Source organism: Puntigrus tetrazona, chromosome 5, assembly GCF_018831695.1.
Source record: "Puntigrus tetrazona isolate hp1 chromosome 5, ASM1883169v1, whole genome shotgun sequence".
In the NCBI taxonomy this organism is placed as follows: domain Eukaryota; kingdom Metazoa; phylum Chordata; class Actinopteri; order Cypriniformes; family Cyprinidae; genus Puntigrus; species Puntigrus tetrazona.
The window spans coordinates 17,645,683-17,666,866 of NC_056703.1; the positions used below are offsets into that span (position 1 = coordinate 17,645,683).

The 21,184-nt window shown below is 38.9% G+C and overlaps 1 long non-coding RNA gene across 2 annotated transcripts in view; it reads right to left on the minus strand.

Moving 5' to 3' along the window:
- Positions 1–413: 413 nt before the first annotated feature.
- The window catches only part of LOC122345155, a 39,929-nt gene continuing 19,158 nt past the window's right edge, over positions 414–21,184 (minus strand). For both annotated transcript variants that reach the window (XR_006250975.1, XR_006250974.1), the window contains 3 exons: positions 20,913–20,996; positions 5,348–5,393; positions 414–684 (listed from right to left, as the gene is read on the minus strand). This is a non-coding gene — a long non-coding RNA (uncharacterized LOC122345155). The remainder of the gene's footprint in view (positions 685–5,347; positions 5,394–20,912; positions 20,997–21,184) is intronic.

The following is a 21,184-nucleotide window of genomic DNA, read 5'->3' on the forward strand; positions in this document are numbered from 1 at the left end:
TTTTACCTTAGTCACATTAGTGGGACTAAACTGTTTCAAGAACAAAACGTGGAGAGCTACTCTGCATTACGCTTGTGAAATACTTGTGCAAAATGTGTGTAAATCAAATCCAAGCGATGACATTGAGACTAGACATTATTGTTCTTTCATACCGTGAAATTTTTGAACAATGACAAGCCAGAGAAAACTTGGATCCGAGAACGGAAAAGAAAGGATAATTGTACATTATAATCATAGAAATATTGTAGAGGTGACATGTTCAGACTGAAGCAATAATTCCCTGTGCGGCAGTCCCTTAGTGTGGTACTGATTCAACCATGTCAACCCTCTCAATGGATCTGAGACTGATCATTTTAATACCCAGGATATTAAATATTTCATCACCCACAGTTCAGCAAATAAATCACAAGACCTGTTCCCTTTTTTAGAAAAATGCACAATTTATTGAATGAATAAAATCTACAAGCATGTTGAAAAGTTGGACCCTATATCGGTTTCATAAAAAATAAGGCACTCTTCACAAGTTTCAAGGGTTATTCGAGCTACTGTGTATGTTGCTGTCAGACCGCACCGCAGCACTAGGTCACAGTGAATGAAATGGTCAACTCATTGGGTTTGTGACCCCGCGTCTTTGGCTGCTGGTCACTAATGAGGGTGTCATGTGCTGGAGAGAGCTCTCTCAACCTGCAGAAGAGAGAAGAACGCTTTAAAACAGACAGACATTTACACCTACACTACACACAGAAATGTGACTTCAAACATTATTACACATGAGGGGCTTACAGTTAAAATTCAGTTCAATTCATTCAATTGTGTAAAAATGTGTCAAAAACTAAACTTTGAGAAATCTGATATTTCTTATTAACACTGTATAGTCACCGGAAACTTTAAAACTTTAGAATAGGGACCAGTTCTCACTATTAACAAGTTGCTTATTAACATGACATATTGGCTGTTTATTAGTACATATTTAACAATTTAAGCCTAATACATTAACAGACCTTACTAAGTATTAATATGCAGCAAATTAGCAGTCTATTGAGGTGAAAGTCAGTTAACGGTTTGTTAATACTTAGTGAGAAGTGGACCTTGAAATAAAATATGACCAACGTCATCTTATGGCTCATCTCATCAAAACTCAGAGTCAAACTCATCCAAATACAAGCTCTCCGAAGTAAAAAGCAAAAGGTGATTCTCAAAAAAGTGTTTCTTTGTTATTCCTCTGGTCTGTAAGTGATTTGACACAAAGCACTAATTCTGACATTAAGCCCTCACAAATCCCTCGCTGCTCATTTAGTCCAACTCAAGCTACCATGATCGTTTCATTTATCAAGAAAGTGAAAAGAACCTCGCTGCTCTCTCTCTCTCTCTCTCTCTCTCTCTGAAGAGTCCTCATAAGCATCACAAAGTTTTCCACACAGCTTGCCAGTTTTATTAAAAGTTGTCTAGCACTAGGAGGGATTCTGACATTCCCAATATTCCAGGCTGTCTGTCGGCAGGCTTACGATGTATTATTATACCTCTTTAATATAGATACACACTTAATCCGAATGTACAGTTTGAGGAGAACAGATCAATGAGAAATAAAAAATGGAGGATTGTAGCAAAATGAACTGTCTCTATTGCCCTGTCAGACTTTAAGTGCACATTCATAAGCTGAATTCTGAAATGGTTTGGCTCTAATAGACTCGGGATGGCCCTCTGACTGCCGCTCTCAAGATCTTTCTTCTGAAATGAAACCTCATCTCAGGCACTTCTTCACGCAGGTGCCATTGTTTTCCTCTTTTCTGTGCTTCAAATTCGCAATAAAAACAAAACAGCACGACGCACGCACGAGACGGAGCGATGCTTTAAATTTCATTGCCTTTGAGATCTGACTCACATTCTGAAACATCATCTTAGATGAAATGGACACTTCTCACTTCCAACGACTCCTTCCACCGACCAGGAGCTTGACTCCTCAACAGGCCTTCGGTTCTTCAACAAAAGGAAACTAAACCCTGCCTCATTATGAAACGTGAATCACTTGGTGTCTAAACCATTATCACGGTGCACTACATGACTGACAAAAAGATCACCAAGTTCTCAAAAACCTTCATGTACTGTTCGCTAACAAAGAGGAAAACAATAATGGAGTGTCCGACACTTTCTTGTCTTCACCTTTGTTCCTCCTCATCCTCTCACATGGTTTTTGCTTACACGTCTCCTTATAACCTGATAAGAGTGTGTTTTTTTTTATTGTTGTGAAGAACACAGGTCTGGGAGGGTCTGCGTTTCTGCCTCCCCTCATTATTTCTTGTTTGCTGTTGGGCAAGAGAATAACTTATCCGATTCCACTTACCCCCCTGTAGCTCTCTCTCTCTCTCTCTTTGGTTATTATAGTATTATATTTCTTAAAAGCTTAGAAGGCGATAACAAGCATGCGATTTTACTCAGGAGAGGACCTTTACGGTGGCAAATATACTGTTAGCCGTATCTTAGCTATACTCTAACGTGTTTCCAGGCTTGCTTTGAAGTTTTACTGCAGGTAGGATATTGTGGACGTCGCTTACGGTCATGTTGCCAGCACTTTCTTCAGTGGCTTGTTAGATTTGTCTCATCCAGCCATCTCCATTCTAAATCTCTTGTCCCAGAAAGTAAATAATTAAATACAAAAATCAAGACAACAACAAAAAGTACTTCAGCCCAGAGGAATAAATTAAAAGTGCTTGCTACATACAGCACGCTGCCTCAGGAGAAGCATGTACCTTTGAAGTGTGGTCCAAGATCAGCACAGATATGTTTTTCAGCATCGGTTTGCTTTTACTGACTCTGCAGAATTCATCACCCTATCTGTGTCAGATTCCTCTCAGGCCGACACATTATTTCTCTGAAAAATGAAAGAGGTGCTTGAGCCACTCTTTCCCGAACTGAACCCTGTCGATTAGCACTCCTGCTCGATACAACCATACTGCTGTCCTGAATGAGAAGAGCAACACCATCTAAGAACTCACTCAGATTAAGATCAATTAAGGGTTAATTCAATAAAAGATAATACTCCAGTGGAAAGCAAAACAGAAAGTTTATTTATATATTTACCATTTGAGAAGCTTTAATATCTAGCAAAAATGTACCAAATATTTGCATGGTCATAGTTATTTGACATTAGAATTTTTCCATTTTTTTGTTTTATATTTTTTAGTAAATGTTTTATTATTATTATTATTATTTAAATGTCCCTTTTAATTAAAATTTTTCTAATTTAATTTTAAGTTTTTCACTACTAATCTCACAAACCTCTTACAGAGAACTGGCCGCTGACTTCGTTTTGGTTTTTCTTCCACTGCTGCCTTTGGCTTGCTTAGTTGGGTACACTTACAGACCAGACTTCAACCTAGTACTAAATTAAAATGTAAATCTGAGCTCTTTCAACTCAAAGATACTTGCATCGGCTGATCTTGAAACATGTCAGTGTCTTTGTTTTGTCTTCAGGTGCATACCAGATTTTGTTAAGGCATGTTTATAAAAATTACTTGTCTTAATGTCTTAATTAAACTATGACATAATCCTGGTTTAGGCTAAACCCTGTCTGTGAAACCGGATCTTAAAAAGATGAATTCACTCCAGAGTTCAAATTACCTGTTAATTTACTCACTCATTCTCATTCATTCACTCACACTCATTCAAGGTTTTGAGGAAATATCCCAAGATTTTTCTCCACACTTTGAAACTTCGTTGAGGACCAATGGGTTTAAGGTCCAAATTGCAGTTTCAGTGCAGCTTCAAAGAGCTTTACACAATCCCAGCTGGGAAATTAGGGTCTTGTCTAGCAAAACAATTGTCCATTTAAAAAAAAAAAATAAAAACAAAAAAAAACAAAACAACATTTATATACTTTTTAACCACAAATGCTTGTAGTCAGGTTGGAAAGGTCACAATTGATGACTAGGGTTGGGAATTGAAGTATCCAGAATTGGATTCTTAAAGTCAGGAATGGGATTCTATTCTATTCTAAATTCTAAAATTCTATTCCGCTTATGTGAAAATGGACTGTTTTTGTCTTTAATTTGTTTATTCAAAAAGACTAATTCATCCAAAAGAGTCATTGAATCATTCCAGTTATAAATATCATGAATTGTGAGAGTACTACAACCTCAATTTAAAAATAAATAAATAAATAAATAAAAAGACCCAGTTTATTCAGAATCTTGCAGCTCCATGTTGATCGTAAAAGCTTTTAGTCCAGTTTTTTTATGCAACTGGATGATTTTTGTTCATAGTATTGAGCAGGAATTAAATGTTTTGCAAAAAAGAGACAGAATAAATATGCTCGATATCTAAATGTTTGACTTTGTTTCTTTTTTTTTAAACCATACCAGAATCGGAACTGGAACAGATCAAATTCAAATGATACCCGAGCCTATTGTTTAAAAGTGTGGAGCAGGAGGACTATTTAAAAGTTGTTGTATGTTGAAAGACACATATTTACATGTCTTTTATCAGTTTATTATTTAAAGTGGTCTGTTTGTGTGCATATTCTGGATGTTCAAATCTTCTGAAAGATTTCATCCACTAAGAAAAAATGTGACCTTTCCATCGTGATTATGTAAAGCGTGAAGTCATATAAGCGCCTCGCAGAGCTAGTGCATGACGAGCATTTGTGGTTAAAAAGTATTTAAATTCAAAGTATTTATTTATTTCTTTTAGAAAATTACTGATTGCTTTGCTAGACAAGACCCTTATTCCCCGGCTGGGATGGTGTAGAGCTCTTTGAAGCCGCACTGAAACTGCAATTTGGCCCTTCAACCCGTTGGTCCCCGTTAATGTCTGCTATATGGAGAACAACACTGGAATAAAAAACATTTTCCTTAAAAAACATATTTTTTTGACTAAGAAAGATAATGATGAATATCTTGGATGACATGGAGGTAAGCTAATTCTCTGTATTTTTCTCTGTATTGTAATTTAATTCTGGAGTGAATATAAGGTAGGTTTTGCCAATATTACTGACTTGTTTGCACGGATGCTACCGGAAAAGAACTGAACTGATTTTAACAGGAATATTGACAATATTTACTATTGTCTTCTTTGAATTTTGTTTTGATAATGATATAAAAATTAAACATGTATACATAAAGGTCACTTGACTTGCACCTCAGTTTTGGAAACGGTAGCTTGACCAGGCTAAAAGTAGTTTTGATTCCTATTCGAAGAGCTTTAAACCGTGTAAATGGGTGATTTAACTTTTTTCTCTAATTCACCCCAACCAGCTTTAACTGGTAAATAGTTTTTCTCCTTCTGTGACACTTCTTAACCTCAGTTATGACCCCTTATTTTATGTGACAAAAAAATGGAACAGTCTACTAACCTTTCTTCCTCACATCAAAGAGCAACGCACCTCCTCAGAAGCATCACTAGAAGGAAAGAAAAAAACACAATAATTAGTGTCATGTGTGAATGAACTGCTCCTATACGTCTAGTTAAACCCGTCAAAATCTCCCTGCTCCTTTCTGACCTGAAGTAAATGACGTGACCTACTTCTTCCTCCACCTACAGCTCTTTTGTTGGTGTAGATAAAAGCACCTCCTCACCACATATCTGACAATGTATAAGTAAAGCACATTCCAGTGCACAGTCTCACTCCCAACCCAACAGAGGAACACTAAAAGAGTTTCAGCTATTATAAATAATTTACAGAATTTTTCATTCGCCCTTTTAACCCTTCTGCAAAAAGCACATTTGGCTCAGGTTAAAAATATATGCTCCACATATCCACTCTGTGTATGAAAGCGAATCATAACCTGGAGAAGCCCGTGGTTTAGTTAATAAATAAATGTGTGACTACGGGTCGTAGGAATATAAAAACGCTTAAATACCGTCCCTGACCAAGACGATAAGGGCCAGTTTAACAGTTTCTCCATTCAACCGTGAAATGTTTATCCTTGCTACTATTTAATCTAACTAATGCACATAATCACTCTTTTCTTGTCCCGCTGAATCAAGTGCTATGCCCTGGGTACCCACGCTTTGGTACGGCCCTGGCATGCTGCAGTGTTTCCATGGAGATCAGGATAAACCTATGCTCCTCCACCAGGCAAGACGGGTGAGGCTGAGCATCCATGTACACACAAACACACCCCCATCTTGGTATCTGACACCAGACAGCACAAATATCTCTTTGCCAGGGGCTCCTCTCCTTTCATATGTGTGCAAATGAATTCATGGCCATCTAAGAGCGGGCGAGATCAACCCCGTCTACCAATGGCTAACCCAATGGAGCAGGGGCAGCCCTGTCACAGGGCCTTTCAGAAACGGCTAAATCTAGATAAATGCATTTAGCGCCGCGTGAAAGCGTATTCACAAATGTGGTGCAATATTTTCCAATTTTTGTAATTTTCATAAATCTTCTCAGTTTTGCCACTGTTATTAGATATAAGGTAGTTCATATTTATCCTAGAAATATTTTCTGGGTGTATAGATCTCGGTGTGCTTTTGTGGGCATCCAGGGACATGTACAGTTTATCCCTCTGTTCATCCTGAAATGATTCATTTCATTAGCTGTTATCAATAATGTAACAGTGTGCTTGTTCAGTGCTCCTCTCTCTACACCATAACATTATATATGCACTACCACATACACTTGCAAAGCAACTAAAACACACACACACGACCTACAAACATGATCTGATGTTTCGATATATCTGTCTGCTCATCACACTTTTGGAATCTGTTTTAAATCATTACTCTACAGCACTCAACTTTAGTTATAATCAGTTATAGAAGTGGGATATTACAGTACAAAATTCTACATATATATTTATATTATTATTTTTAAACATATGCATTTATTGTTTAGCAATTTAGTATTTAATAATAAAATTAACATACATTTCTTTATAATTCATTTATTCTATAGATGCATTATTTAATCATTCAGAATATGTTATTAATAATAATAATAATAATAATAATAATAATAATAATAAATTATGATAATACAATTTTGTTGCAGGTTTAATATTTTAGTTTCTTCATCTCTAACTATAATTCCTTTCGCTAGGATGGAAGAGCCTCTACTTAGCGATACACTAAAAATAATCCTTTGTGATTGGAGGGCTAATTTGCAGTGTCAATTATTCTTATGCAAATGCATATGTTCTTTCTCACATTTCAAAAGAAGCTGAGCACAGATGGCTACCCACAAATCATGCCACGCAAGGCAAAGCAGCCGGCCAGACAATAAGACCTTGTATAATGTGATGATGGTGTCTGCATGTCTGTCTTCCCTTACGCTGGTGGATGCTCTTAATGATGGCACTGCTTTGCTACGGTAAAGATGTGAACTAGCTCTTGTTTACCACCAACAGAATGATAACCTTCACTACAAACAAATAGGCTGGTTTGGATATATTCCTGATTATTTATCAGTAGAAGTCTAAGAAAATAGAAAAACAAAGAGGTTATTATAGAATAAAGTATAGCATTGATATAGAGTTACATACTGTATATTTTGCTTTCAGTGGATGGCGGTTTTAAAACTGTATTGCCCATATGCAGTTTTTGGCATACACTGACAAGTGTGGGCAGCAAAAAGGAGAAGAAAGAAAGAAAAAGGAAAGTCAAACAGAAAGAAAGAGACAGTAAGGAACAAGAGGCTGCTCTCTCAGCGTGACCTGAACAAGCCACTAAAACGTGATTTCTGACAGTTTGCTAGCACTCAGGCTGAGAGACAGCGGCCTCTATGCTTTCACGCTAAAGACCATGATTTTGCCTCTGAGAAGTCGGCTGACAGACACACCTGCTGCGAAACCAAGCAACACCCAGACAAATATGTGGATAGGCTTCAACAAACTAGCATGGTAATAATGGCCAATCACTTTAAGTGCTGCAGAGACATCAAGTCATGCGGAGAAATTAGCTAACGTTTTAAATGCAATTCATACCAAATCGCGTTCTCTTTTTTTCCCAAACAAGGAGAAGATACAGGAAGAGACCGCACAACAAAAGACAATGTTCCTTGACCTTCTCAGCTGATCCATCGGTTAACAAAAAAAGAAGAGAAAAGACGACGGCAAAGAAAACTTTTCAGACGAGTGGATCAAACAACCAGCTCTGGCGTCTTGTTACAGCACAACAATGGAGCCATTGAAACCAAGACTGAACATGGCAACCGGGTCCACAGGTTCCGATTGTCTCACAAAGGGTCAAGAGGGAGAGGAGAAGCTGAGTGTTGAGATATTTTAGACGATAATGGTGCTCCAGAAATGAGACGGTTTCAGTTTGCCAAGTTTGTTTTGACTTATCTACCTCAGAGGCTAAAGTTGTTAAACCTGGATGGCTAAAGAAATAAGGGAATTGTCCAGACCTTAATGCCTTATGTCCATGTGGATAACGGATCGGCTAACAAGATCCAAGAGTATGTAGAGTGTGAATAAAGTGATACTTTACATACGCACTGTTCCTGAATAATGTTAATTGGGGCATAAAAGCTGAACCCTTTCAACTCCACAGCCTAATGCCACTTAGTAAGTTACCCAGCACAGCCCAACTGAGATGCTTGCTTACACAGTCACGGGCCTTCAGTTCTAATAATACACTAAAACAATTCACACATTCTGTAAGTAATGAGAGAATACGATCTTATTATAGGCTGAATAGCGTTTTACCCTTCACCTCAACCAATAAAAACTCAACTGGAAGATGTTTTACTCAAAACAACTAGTCTATTGAATTGGACAGTCCCTTTGATGAAATATGAGCTTTAATAAAGGAAGCACTGTTTATGCCTGTGTGCATAAAAAGAACAGTCTGACAAATCTGATTAGCAGAAACGCTCGTAATATTTAAAAGCTAATTTTGCAAATCGAGCATATTTTGGCCTTTCGTCGCTCAAGTCCCTGTAACTCAAATGATGCTAGCAATCTCAAGGTCAGAGGTTTCGATAACTTGAACATCTTAAACGAACAAATAAAGTTAGTATTCTTGTATTCAATGGAATTCAAATGTTACATGTAGATTTTGGAATGGTTTTAAATCCATTCGTATTTAACTTAACTCACGAATAACAATAAGCGCATCACCACTGTTACTGTAACAATGTAAACTACACATTAGTGGTCCACTTGTCTCCTTCCCAGGAACCACAGGATGTCTAGACTACAAGTAATGAACAAGTTAATTAAAAATCTTTCTTAATGTCTCGGAAAAAAATGTTCTGGTTCCTCAAATGACCAGAAATCCAACGAATGAAACTAATCTCGGAGCAGCGGTGAAGGTTTACTTCCAGCAGGATTCTGAAATCCTCTAGTACAAAATGGTGGCTCACTTCACACCAAAAGCTAAGTCCAGACAAGCAACCATGATACTGTCACAAACACTGTCACTGTGAGGGTGGACATGCCTATTCACACAGCTCACACTAGTCTCTCCATGTGCCAGTGTTTTTCTTTTTCACCTATCTTCCCCAAAAAAGTGTGTGTGTGTGTGTCATACACATCAAAACGGTAAGGTGAATCCTTTTGAGCTGGCAGTGCAGTTGGCCACAGAATGAATAAACATCCATGTCAGGAGAAACTGATACACTCCCCTTTTCAAGCAGACGGGCCTCTCGTGGGAAATCCAGGACTAACACAATGGATAGAGACGGCCTTTTGTTGAGTCTCTCAGCTATGGGCTACTTCTTCTCTCGAATCAGACCACTCCCCTCGGTTCCTATTCCCCCTCTCGCACACAACTAACTTTTACCTTTTTTATACTTAACCATACCAGAATGTGTTTCTTTGTTACTTAAGAAGGTTGGAAATCAGCAATGATTAAAATGAACAATGTGAGTATGCTGCTCCTCAGCTTGGGATGCTGGGATGTTGGTGCACCTACCAGGCTTAAAAACAGCTAGTTCAGCTTCCAGGCTGAAACAGCTAGTTTAAATACCCACAGCATACTTACAATTCTATACTAAATAAAAGAGTACATGACCTCATGGTGAGGATTTTTAATTCTGGCTCTAAATCGAATAGCCGAACATAAATGATGGTCATCCAACTCTCAAGGAAGAGCTCCCTACAGGTCAAACTGAGGGGGTTTACATGGAGTTTGTAATATAAAAGCATATATAATATACAGTAGCAAAACCCAATTAAACAAAGCTGCAATATTCCATACCATGTTGGTCGCAGCGATATGAAAATAGTTACTCCACACTGAAATCTAGATCTGTAAAATTTGAGCTAGGTTTACACTTTTTCAGTCTTGCTTTAAGACGTTTTCTCTCACTTGCTTCATCTATCATTCCTTTGCTCTATTCTTTGCTTTCAACTCACATTTGGGTCACAATAAAGTTATTATGCATGACAGTTTGTGGAGTAGAATAGGTACTGGTTGAGCCTGCTGTGTGGCTACAAAGTAGGCCCATTCTCTTTGGTTGGGCTCAGTTACGAATCCTGGGCAGTGGGACAAGGACAACATTGCTGGGACATTCCCAAATTGATGGAAACAAAAAGTTTCAAACCACAGTGAGTCTTGGACCCCCTTTTTGAGGACATCATGATGAACACGCCAACTAAGTGAACTAAGTAGCCTATCTCTCCTCACAGCTGAATGGGGACTAAAGGCACAGACAGGATAGCAATTTGAAAGCTTATTTCACTTGTTGCTTAAAGGAATGGTTTACTCTATAAAAAAAAAAAAAAAAAAAAAAAAGCCATTTACTCAGTCCCACATGCTATCGCAAACCTGTATGACCTTCTTTATTCTGTCAAATATCTTTGTTCCGTTGGTAGCTTAAAAGGTTTGGTGACCACTGATCTGTCACACATGTGTCTCAAATCAAGCTGGAGGAGATGATCATCAGTTTGGTGCAAACTTGTAGAGATAATGAATTTTGAGCAAAATTTATTTTGCAAAACGAAACCTATTAAGCAAAAGTTTGCTTTTCTGTATAAGCTTGTTAGAAATTTTAAACATCTGCACTTACAAATAAAAGTGCATCATAAAAAGACAACGCTCCAAGTAAAAAAACAACAACAAAAAAACAAAACAAAACAAACAAAAAAAAGCATTTATAGATCTCTTTTTGTTTAACTACTCTCTTTTGTATTCTGTGTGAAGACATTCTTAAACTCAAAGTAATTTATACCAGTGTAATTTGTAATGAATGAATGAATGAATGAACAAACAAAAAATACATAGCAAAAAGGGTAGCCTTTCCATACACATTTTAATCACACTATGCCCAATAGACTCGGTAAACCCCCCGGTGTCTTGGAGCAGACGGATAACCAGGCATATGAGAAAGTGCTTACGTGGGGTCCTGAAATCAGGGGACCATATGTGCAAACGTTCTGTATCATTATGCTGTGCGGCGGTGCACAGGGAGACCACCATAACTTAGTTTGTCGTCCATACAAAGTTTGAGCCAAGCTTGGATGGATTCATTAGACAGCCTTTCTTTGGAGCCAATGAAGCTCAAAAGACCTCCAACAAAGGAGCTAATCACAGACTCTCTCCTCAGCTTTGGCCAGAGTCTTTCTTTTCACTAGGTCTTAGATCATTTCTCACAGCTAGCTGGCCAGCTAGCTCTAAGCTTGTCTGGACAGACAAACAAAGCTGTGGGATATTTATTCTCTGTGTATATGTACAGCTGTTGCTTCTATAGGATGAGTGAGCATGCACATGTGAATGTGCCCACACACACACACACACACACACAGAGCTCCTACTTTTGTTGGTTTTCTGTCGCACACAAACAGACCCGTGCTTGTGGGGGTGCCGATGACTTGTGTTGGTAGTGGTGTGCTAATGTGTATGTTTGCATATGTGTGTGAGTAATGTGTGTGAGGGCAAAACAGACAATGCAACTGCAGGCCTCTATTCTAGCATTGACCTTGAACCCCAGTGGTTGCTGTGTGAGTCCTTGTGCGTTGGAAGCCTTTTGGATTTGTATTGCCTTGTCCCTGCCCTTTTTCAATTAAACGATAAGCCTCCATCCCTGCAATACAACATTCTTCTCTCGCTTACAGACATAAAACACTGCGTTATGTGCTATTATTCATATTCATACAGATGCCAGTGTTGAACAGATGTTGCTCTTTTGTTCCCTATAGAACCATTTGTGTACTGGTGCTTCGAAGAACCTAAAAAAAATATGATCTATGCAATATCAAACATATCGGAATATTTCACTGTCCTTCATAATAAACATGTTCTTTGATGAAGCCGTTAGTAAAGATAATATAAAGGTGAGGACAAAAAGACCCTGCCATGGTTCAAAAGTATGGTAGTGTAAACTACATTTTACATATATTTATTTTTCTATTAAAATTATTTTAGTAATTTATTATGATGTTTAAGGATTAGAGGTTAAACATTTTTTTTGTTTGATCAACGTAAATTTTTTGTGACAATGTAAATGTCTCTACTATCACTTTTGATCAATTTAATGCATCCTTACCATATAAGAGTTATTTAGGGGAAAAAAAGTCGGTAGTGTATATATATGCCTTAAACCACATATTATACATCATATTTCTTTACAGTTACCAACCACTAGCAAGTGTTCTCCTTATGTGCTAAAGTCCATTTCTACTTGTATTTGGTTCTTGGTGAGTCTGATTATTGGACCCTGCCACCAGCTATTATTAGATTTGCACTATTAGAAGTATTGCATGATGTCATGTCAATGAGAAATAGTCGCTAATCTATTTGTCTTATTTTTTGTAAAAGCACATTTGAGTGTTGCATTGAAGCAATGCAAGAGATCTCATATTTTATCACAGCGCATGCCATTTTCTCAAATAACAACCACCGAGATGAAACGAAAAGAGGAAAAAGTGCACTGACACGGGGTATTCCTCAGTTGCGGAGAGGGGCTGCACGCACCCCCCACCCTTTCACTTCTCAGCGGCACCCACAGAAGGCAGAAAGGCTTTCTGACATTGCCCTACATTCAGCTGACTGATCCCACACACACAGTCTTCTGTCACAAATAATCATTACAGCCGCACCCGTGCCCGCACACACACACACACACACACACACACCCTCTTTTTCTCCCACTGTATTAAATATTGAAGATTTCAACTTTCAACTGGGAGCATGTTCAAGCACCCTCCCATCAAAACACAGAGACATGCACACACACACACACATTCAGTGTGTGCATTGCCCTAGCTGCAATACAAACCACCTCTATTAGAGTGTCAATCGTATTCAGATCTTTCCTTTCTTGCCGGCGCTGACTTTCAGAATATACGGAAGCCCTACATCCTCAGACGTGACTGTGCCCACGCCCATCCATCCATACATCCATCCTCACACATTTATGTGCTTTCTTTCTTTCCGTATCCCTTTGTTCCTCTCTACGCATCAAGGCGCCTTGCATTTCTGCCTAATGTTGGCTAATGCTTTCTAAAGAATACCACCCGAGCACTGCTGCCCGCTTCTGCTGTGAGTACCCATGTCATCAGGTCGTCATTAATTATTCCCTTGCTTACAACATGCTGTTGCCACGGTAATGTGCCATTAACGGAGAGCCAAGCGAACGGCAGTCTCTATGCAAATGAGGCTGCCACAAAGACCCTGGGCGCGGATTTGCAGATCGGAGGACGCTGCGACGGACACACTCTGTATTAGACTTGAATAAAAGGGACAATAATGTACCTGGGCTACCTTTTAAAACACAACGGTTATGCCGAATGAGTGCAGGAAGGAGCAGAAGAGGAGGGTTCGGAGGAAGCACCTGGCATTTTAGAAAATACAGGGGGGTGTGTGTGTGGTATTTGATAGACATTTGAGGGACGAGTTGGCAGGCACCATCAGCTTAACAGCAGATGCCTCGGCGACAAATCCGCAAGTCTTCGATTTGAATATAACTCGCATGTGATGATGTGGAGAAAATAAAGAGCTTTGAAATGAAGGCCTTAAATTTAGAATATGTCCTTGTCGTCCTGACGAGCTTGCTGGGATTGCGGTGCCCACGCTAGTGGCGGACGTAGCTGCGCGTGGCTTTAGATAAAAATCAGTGAATAATATTTGCCTGTGATGTCTCAAAACGAGAAGATGAGAAGTCTGTGAGAAGGGGAAAATGAGAAATGCAAAGATGAAGATTTGTGCCCCGCTGAACATTATGCCGTTTTGGCACGTAAACCCTGAGCCAATCAAAAGCGATGTTCTTGAAGCATTTAAGAACGGCAGACCAAATCAGCAAGAAATCACAAGGCTGCATTACTCACACACTGAAACATTATAAATAAATAACATCACCATATTCACAAAAAAAAGCACTGAAAAAAATCTCTTCATTTTTTTGGAATTCATTTGTTCAGTGTGTGCAATATTTTTAACATGATTAACACATTTTAATATCGCTATATATAAAAAGGAAATAAAATGTTTTGTTTTAAAACACATTTCAAAGTTGAAATACAATTGTTACGCAATCCTTAAAAAACATTAAGCTTTGCAATTTTCATTGAAAAAGGCATCGGTTTCACTAATTATTTGCCATCACAGTGATGAACTGACTGATGCCGCTCAATTAGAGATTCTAGACAGAAGTCATGGCAGGTTGCCGGAGAGGAAATGTCCCCTGCCTTTTGGATACAGATTGCAGCCATTATCAGGACAATTTCCCAGGTGGAGAAAAACATCAGAGGAGTCTAGGATAACGGTGAATAAGAATCACAGATGAGGATTTGTTTGTTGGGGTGGTGTGGTGGGATCTACAATTTTATATGCAATTGTCATTGTCTGCTGCAGACCTTTCTGCAACTTTTATTCTGTAAAAGCCATCACCGCCAGGTACTGAAACGGGGCATTGGGTGCCTTCACAATTTCGAGGGCATTCTTGTGTGTTACTTCTAATATGTGACATGTGATTTAACAAATCCACAGACGGAGAGAAAATTCCAGGTATCAGCTATATTTGATATGAAGTAAATAGAGTAGAGAGAGGAAGAGAAAATAACATCAAAACAAGCTCTGAGAGGGTTTGATGACAGACAAATCTGTCTTTGTGTTTCTATATGCTTCCTTTACACTAAGCTATATTTTGACTAAGGTGCATTTACACTAAGGTATATTTTGTGCCTTTGACAATCATGTATGGACTTTCTCCCTCTCTCTGTCTCACACACACACACACACACACACACACACGCACACACAAACGAGCTCACACACAATGGGCAAACCCTGTCACTTGCTGCTGAGAGTCCAATCAAGCATTTGAATGCAGTGACACATAGAGGTTTTTTTCTTCTTTTTTTTTTGGAAATAACAACATTTATTAGGCAGAGAGAAATTTCACTCAAAGACCCCACAGTGCTCTGCCAGGGCCGGTGTTGCCCTGTTAATTGATTGCTTCTCACTAACAAGGATGTAAAGTCCTCCATTGTGCACCTCTTCCTTTATGCTAATGAAGTCCAAACACAACACGCTCTTTCTTTCGTTTCCTTTCCGAGTCCGCCTTCCTCTCTTTCTCTCTCCGATAGGCGGTTTTGATGTGAAGATGCTATGACAGGCTTGCTCTCTTTCTCTCTCTGCAGCTGGCACGAAAGATGTGATAGGAGCCAGGACCAGGAAGCAGTAATGGGATCATGGGAGAGTGATTGCAAACACACACACACACACACACATTTCTCCAAGTTTCCCTTCACACTGCCCCTAATGAGGGGTAAAGGGACAATATCGTCATTGTTACCCCCGTGTTTGAGAACCTCGGGGCCAAGAACAATAGCTGTTTACCCAAGCAGTAGTGAAAGTCCTCACTGTGTTCGTTAATTAATTGGAAGGCTCCTGATTACGTTTGCTCTGTACACCGAACTCAATACTACCTTTCACATCCAGCCATTATAGATGAGGGACTCTCTCTCGGTTCTGCTTCCCGTCTCTTTCATTTGGTTTTTTCACCATCCACGATCTTCTATAGCTATTCTTGTACCACTCTCTCTCTCTCTCTCTCTCTCTCTCACACACACCCCTCACATATCTGTACCCTTATTGCCTTAGTAAGAGCACTCGTTCCCTTGTTTTTTATTTGTTTCATCAATACAACACAAAGGTTATTGAGAAAGAAATACAAACAAATAAAATAAACATTAACAATAATTATATTTGTTTTCGTATAATAAAGCGATCAAATAATGTAATAGTTTTCATATAAAATTGAAATTATGGTGTTATTAATGTCAATTTTATTATAAATGTTATGTACTTGTAAGGCCATGAAATTCAACATTTGTATATCGAAATTGAATTCATAGCAGTTAAACGGTATTACAAAAAGGTGCCAAGGTCCCACCTGCAAATTTGCACCCTCCCGTTTAACCATCATATATCTCTCTCATACCGCTACCCAGTCCACTGCAAGCGATATGCAAAGCGCCATCATGAATATGTGCAATTAGGCAGGGCTGGTGAGATTTTTCCGACTTACGGGATGTGACATTTGTAGGGCAGAAGCACAGATCAGCATAAGCGAGAGTGACAAATGCCTAATCCCTTCCTCCACGTTTCAACATTTTTCAGGTCTATCAGAATACGTTCTTGAATACACACACCTACGCATATTCACGCATTTGAATTCCCCGATCAACACACCTCGGCCGTGGCCATACGGTATCATGGATACGAACAACATCACCAAGAGCAAGAACAAGAGGAGACTTCCTAATGGATCATGAAGATTTGTCAGAGTGCTTGTGCTCTGTACATCAAGGCCGTTCTGTATGGAAATCACACAATTTTGAAACGGTTTGTGTGGCAGAGTCTCAAGGATAATCAGTTTGTGAGGTACCGAGAGGGGAAAATATACACAATGCATATACGGTTATATTCACACATCACACAAAAAAAGCAAAATGATAGACATAAAATCCTTCACTAATAACCATCCTTGGAGCCTTTTACCTTAAAAACATGCAGATCCAATGAAAATGGATTGTGTGTTCACTATACTTTTGCTTGTCAAATCACTGGCAATTCCCGCTATTCATCACGCACCTACTTTAGAATATAAAGACTACAACTACTCATTTTACATGCAAACATTTGGAAACAAGTTTTATATTATATTTCCCAAAGTAAGCAATATCATACTTCCAGGAAATTACAGTTCTCTGCAGTGCATTTAAATAAATATATATTAAGAAATAGTGACATATGACTACATACATATGCACTATACATATATACACACACAAATCTCTCTCTCTCTCTCACACACACACACACACACACACACACACACACACACACACACACACACACTCTCTCTCTCTCAGGCAGACTGGTTTTATGTAGGTGTAGGAGTTTAATTTTGCTGAGAGATGTCTGTGAACCCTATAATATGGTTCAGGTCTGAATCCTCTTGGAAAATCATCAACCCATAATCCTTCACATTGTGTCGCATTCAAATGAGGTGCTGGAACTCCCACTAATGCAGTGTAGCAGCGACAGCTAATTTACACACACACACACACACACACACACACACACACACACACACACACACACACACACACAGAGACACACACACACAAACTGAAATTGTTCGCTCAAACAATACGCAGGCATACCCCCCACCCCCACATACTTTATATAGTAACAAAATTTGAGTGAACCACACACACACACACACACACACACACACTTGCATGTATCGAAGCACATTGCATGAGCTCCTCTTTGCAAACCTCTTCCCCCACAAGCTACCACACACACATCATGTCACACAGACGGAGCATGGCGAGGCGTCGCTCACACCACCCAGGAAATTAACTTGACATTTTATGGCGACCACAGAGGAAAAAATATGGAAGGAAAGAAAGAAAAAAACAAAGCGTACCAAAGGCATAGATAACATAAACCCTCTCCTGAGCCTCGCCATCATATTCGCCAGGATTTTCACCGATCTGCAATGCAGACGGCACGGGGTGGCCACAGAAAATGAGCTTTTCCGTCCTCGCCCGCCTTCCTCTGGAGACGACGGCTGTCTCTCTCTCACTCTTTTTCTCCCTCGACAAATGCGTCCTGTCTATTTTCATATCCAATTCAGTTGGTCCCATTGGTGCGGTTCTGCCTGATGTGAGGTTAACAAAATGAAATAAATAGAAACGGGGCAATCTCACCTCAGTCTAAGCTCCCAATTAAAATGATACAGCCGCCCATGTCAGAGAATGAGAGCGTATTGAAATGGGGAAGGAGAGTTGCTTTGTGCCTGCTTGGATTTATTTTTCGTATATATGCGTGTGCATGATGGACGGAGCCATATTGTCATTGCGACTCTTCTTGCACACACACACTTCTTTTCCAATTCTTAGACACAAACTACCCCAATATATCTTCACTAAACCACAGCTATAGTGCAAAATTACTAAATATTACAAAAGCATTTTGCCTATGTAAAAAAAAAAATAATAATAATCACTGACTATTTGCATCCTGGCACATGACATATATGTGAAAGTGTGTTTCGAAGATGTTCAGCGGACTGAAGCCGTTGGGCCAGCGCTCGCTGTCATAACCTCAAAGAAAAGATTCAAACACACCCTTGCATAAAGTGTCTAAATTAATGTATCTAAGGATGCTGAGTGCATGGACACACACACACACACACACACACTCACACTCGCGCACACACACACACACACACACAAAGTGTGCTCGTCTGACTTGGTGCATCTCTCTGTGGCTGGGTCCTGCTCTATTAGACATGCAGGAATGTTAACATCATTATGCATTATTCTGAGTGTCTGTCTGTGCTTTCACACCCCCCTCCTCTCTCTCTCTTTCCATTCGCCATATTGTGTCTGAGGAGAGGCCCAGACGTGTGTGTGCCACAGACTAACGCAGTATTGTGTCTCCTGTCTGGGGATGGGCATTATTTTAACGGTCTTTCATGTGCCGGTGCACACAAATCACTGATCTTTTTCGGAAATGGAAGAATTGGCAAACACACACAGACAACCACACCCAATCACACACATTTAGAAATGGTATTAATAATCTACACGTGTCTTGCAAATTGCGCCCAGGCTAGGTCACACGTCTAAAGAAAAGCATGTGCGCATGCTAAACAAAAAGGGAGTAAAAAAAAAGAAATATAAAAATAAATCATCATAATAAATTATATATCATTTCTTTAATAATATATATATTTTGTAAAGGTGCTCAGTGGTCACGTGAGTGTTTACTTATTATGGAGCATTATACAAAATCAGCTGTAACTATAATCAAGTCCCATTTTCAGGCTGGTAACGGGGAGGGGCTTTTATATTTGCAATATTTCTCTTTGGAAATAATTAAAACCCAACAAGACACTTCTAAAATGCCATGTTCGGATCCATCTAAAGCACTGACCTCATTTTTTTTCTCTTACCCAAATTTGGATGAAATACTAGGATGAAATAAAATGTGTTTTTAAGGGGAATAAATATATATATATTTTTTTTAGGAATTTCTTTAATTAAATCTATACCTCTATTTTTAGCCTAGCAGTAAATAGTCTTTAATTTGTTATTTAACACCTTTAAGTATTTCATTTCTTATTTTATCATTCTGAAAATGCAACATATCACTTCTAAAGCACTGGGATGAAAAAAAAGACTATGATAGACAGTAAAAAATGCCAATGGAAGTGAAAAAGGAAGGCAGCGATGAGCAACTAATGCAGACTGTATATTAAGAGTTTATGCAAAGGATTTAAAATAATATGCATGATTTCAAAGTCTTCTAAACCTCAAATCTGACATTCTGCCAGAATTTTTTAAAACAATGTACCCCCAGAATATATGTAAACATTTAGTGCATTTGCAGTGAACCTCCACTACAGCTCCACTCTGCTTTCTCTCTCAACTCCTCCCCCTTGCTGCTTGAAATCTGCATACATTTGCATGGCATTACCATGCGCATATTCTTTGTTCTACGAGGGAAAGCATGATGCGGTTTACAACCACACTGCGCGCCGCTGTTATGCGCTCGACTTGAAGATGCTTGGATATTTAATGAATGCAAAAATGCTTCATCATCTGTAGCTGTGAATGCCTAACTAGCTTTTTGAAAATAAGACTGGAATAGAAAAGCATTAAAAAAATGGTTATATAAGAAACTGGATGCTGTAAATTGTGGGAGGTGGGGACTGTTCAGTGAATCAAATAACATAAATATTTTACATTTGATAAGTTATTAATAACAGCGCCCAATGCAGATTTAATTTTACGACACCATATGCATTCAAACATGTCACATAAAACACAGCGAGACAGGACATTTGATACACAGCAGAAGCATGGGCTGGCATGCTGTAAACTGACATCTATTGTCCTCGTGGGCTCTTCTCTTTGTGCCGCGGCCAACTGTAATCATGCAAACGCAGGCGCCAGACTTCATTAGCTCCTCAGGGCCAACACTAATCACACCACAGCAAGGCACAAGAGAGGAGGGGCCACAGAGTATGCATAAAACAGCCAGGCATCGCCTGTGTGCTGCTGATATACAGGTATAGTGCGGTGATAGCACGCATGCTAGCACTAACTGGTTTTTTTTCTAGTGTTTTTCCCCTTTATATTTGCAAACTTCGCTAGTCAGCTTTCCAAGTATGCACATTCAGATTTATAATATAAAATCTAAAATTAAAATATGTGTCTGGATGTGAATACATATTAGACAGTAATGAAAAAGAATAGAAAAAACTTGGATGAGAAAGAACTTAAAAAGTGCATCTGAAAAAATAAAAAATATAGGTAATGTGCTTGCGAAGCGCTGTCTGGTTTGAATCTGACAGCAATTATGAGAATCATAACTTCTGTTTTGAGATCAGCATGCTTTGTTGCAAAGACATAAATCTATCAGATAAAATAACAGCAAAAATTTAGCAAACATATTAATCGGCTACGATTTGTGTTGCATTTTGCAATCGGATTAATCTGAGAACTCACCTCATGTTAGTTTATCATTTATTAACACTGATGGCAGTTTCCTTCTGCACACTTCCAGTGGTAATGGTCACATTTTTTTCAGTCCTGCAACAAAACAAAGAACGGACATATTGACTAATTCGCTGAATCTGTTTTACAGTCCGATGCAAGTGAATATTCACCTGTGTTTACCACATGACTGAACTATGAATGTGGCAAAAATTATTTCATACTTGCATTAATTGGCATATGGTTTAAGTGTGTCGTGCAGTTACACTATTAATTTTTATGTG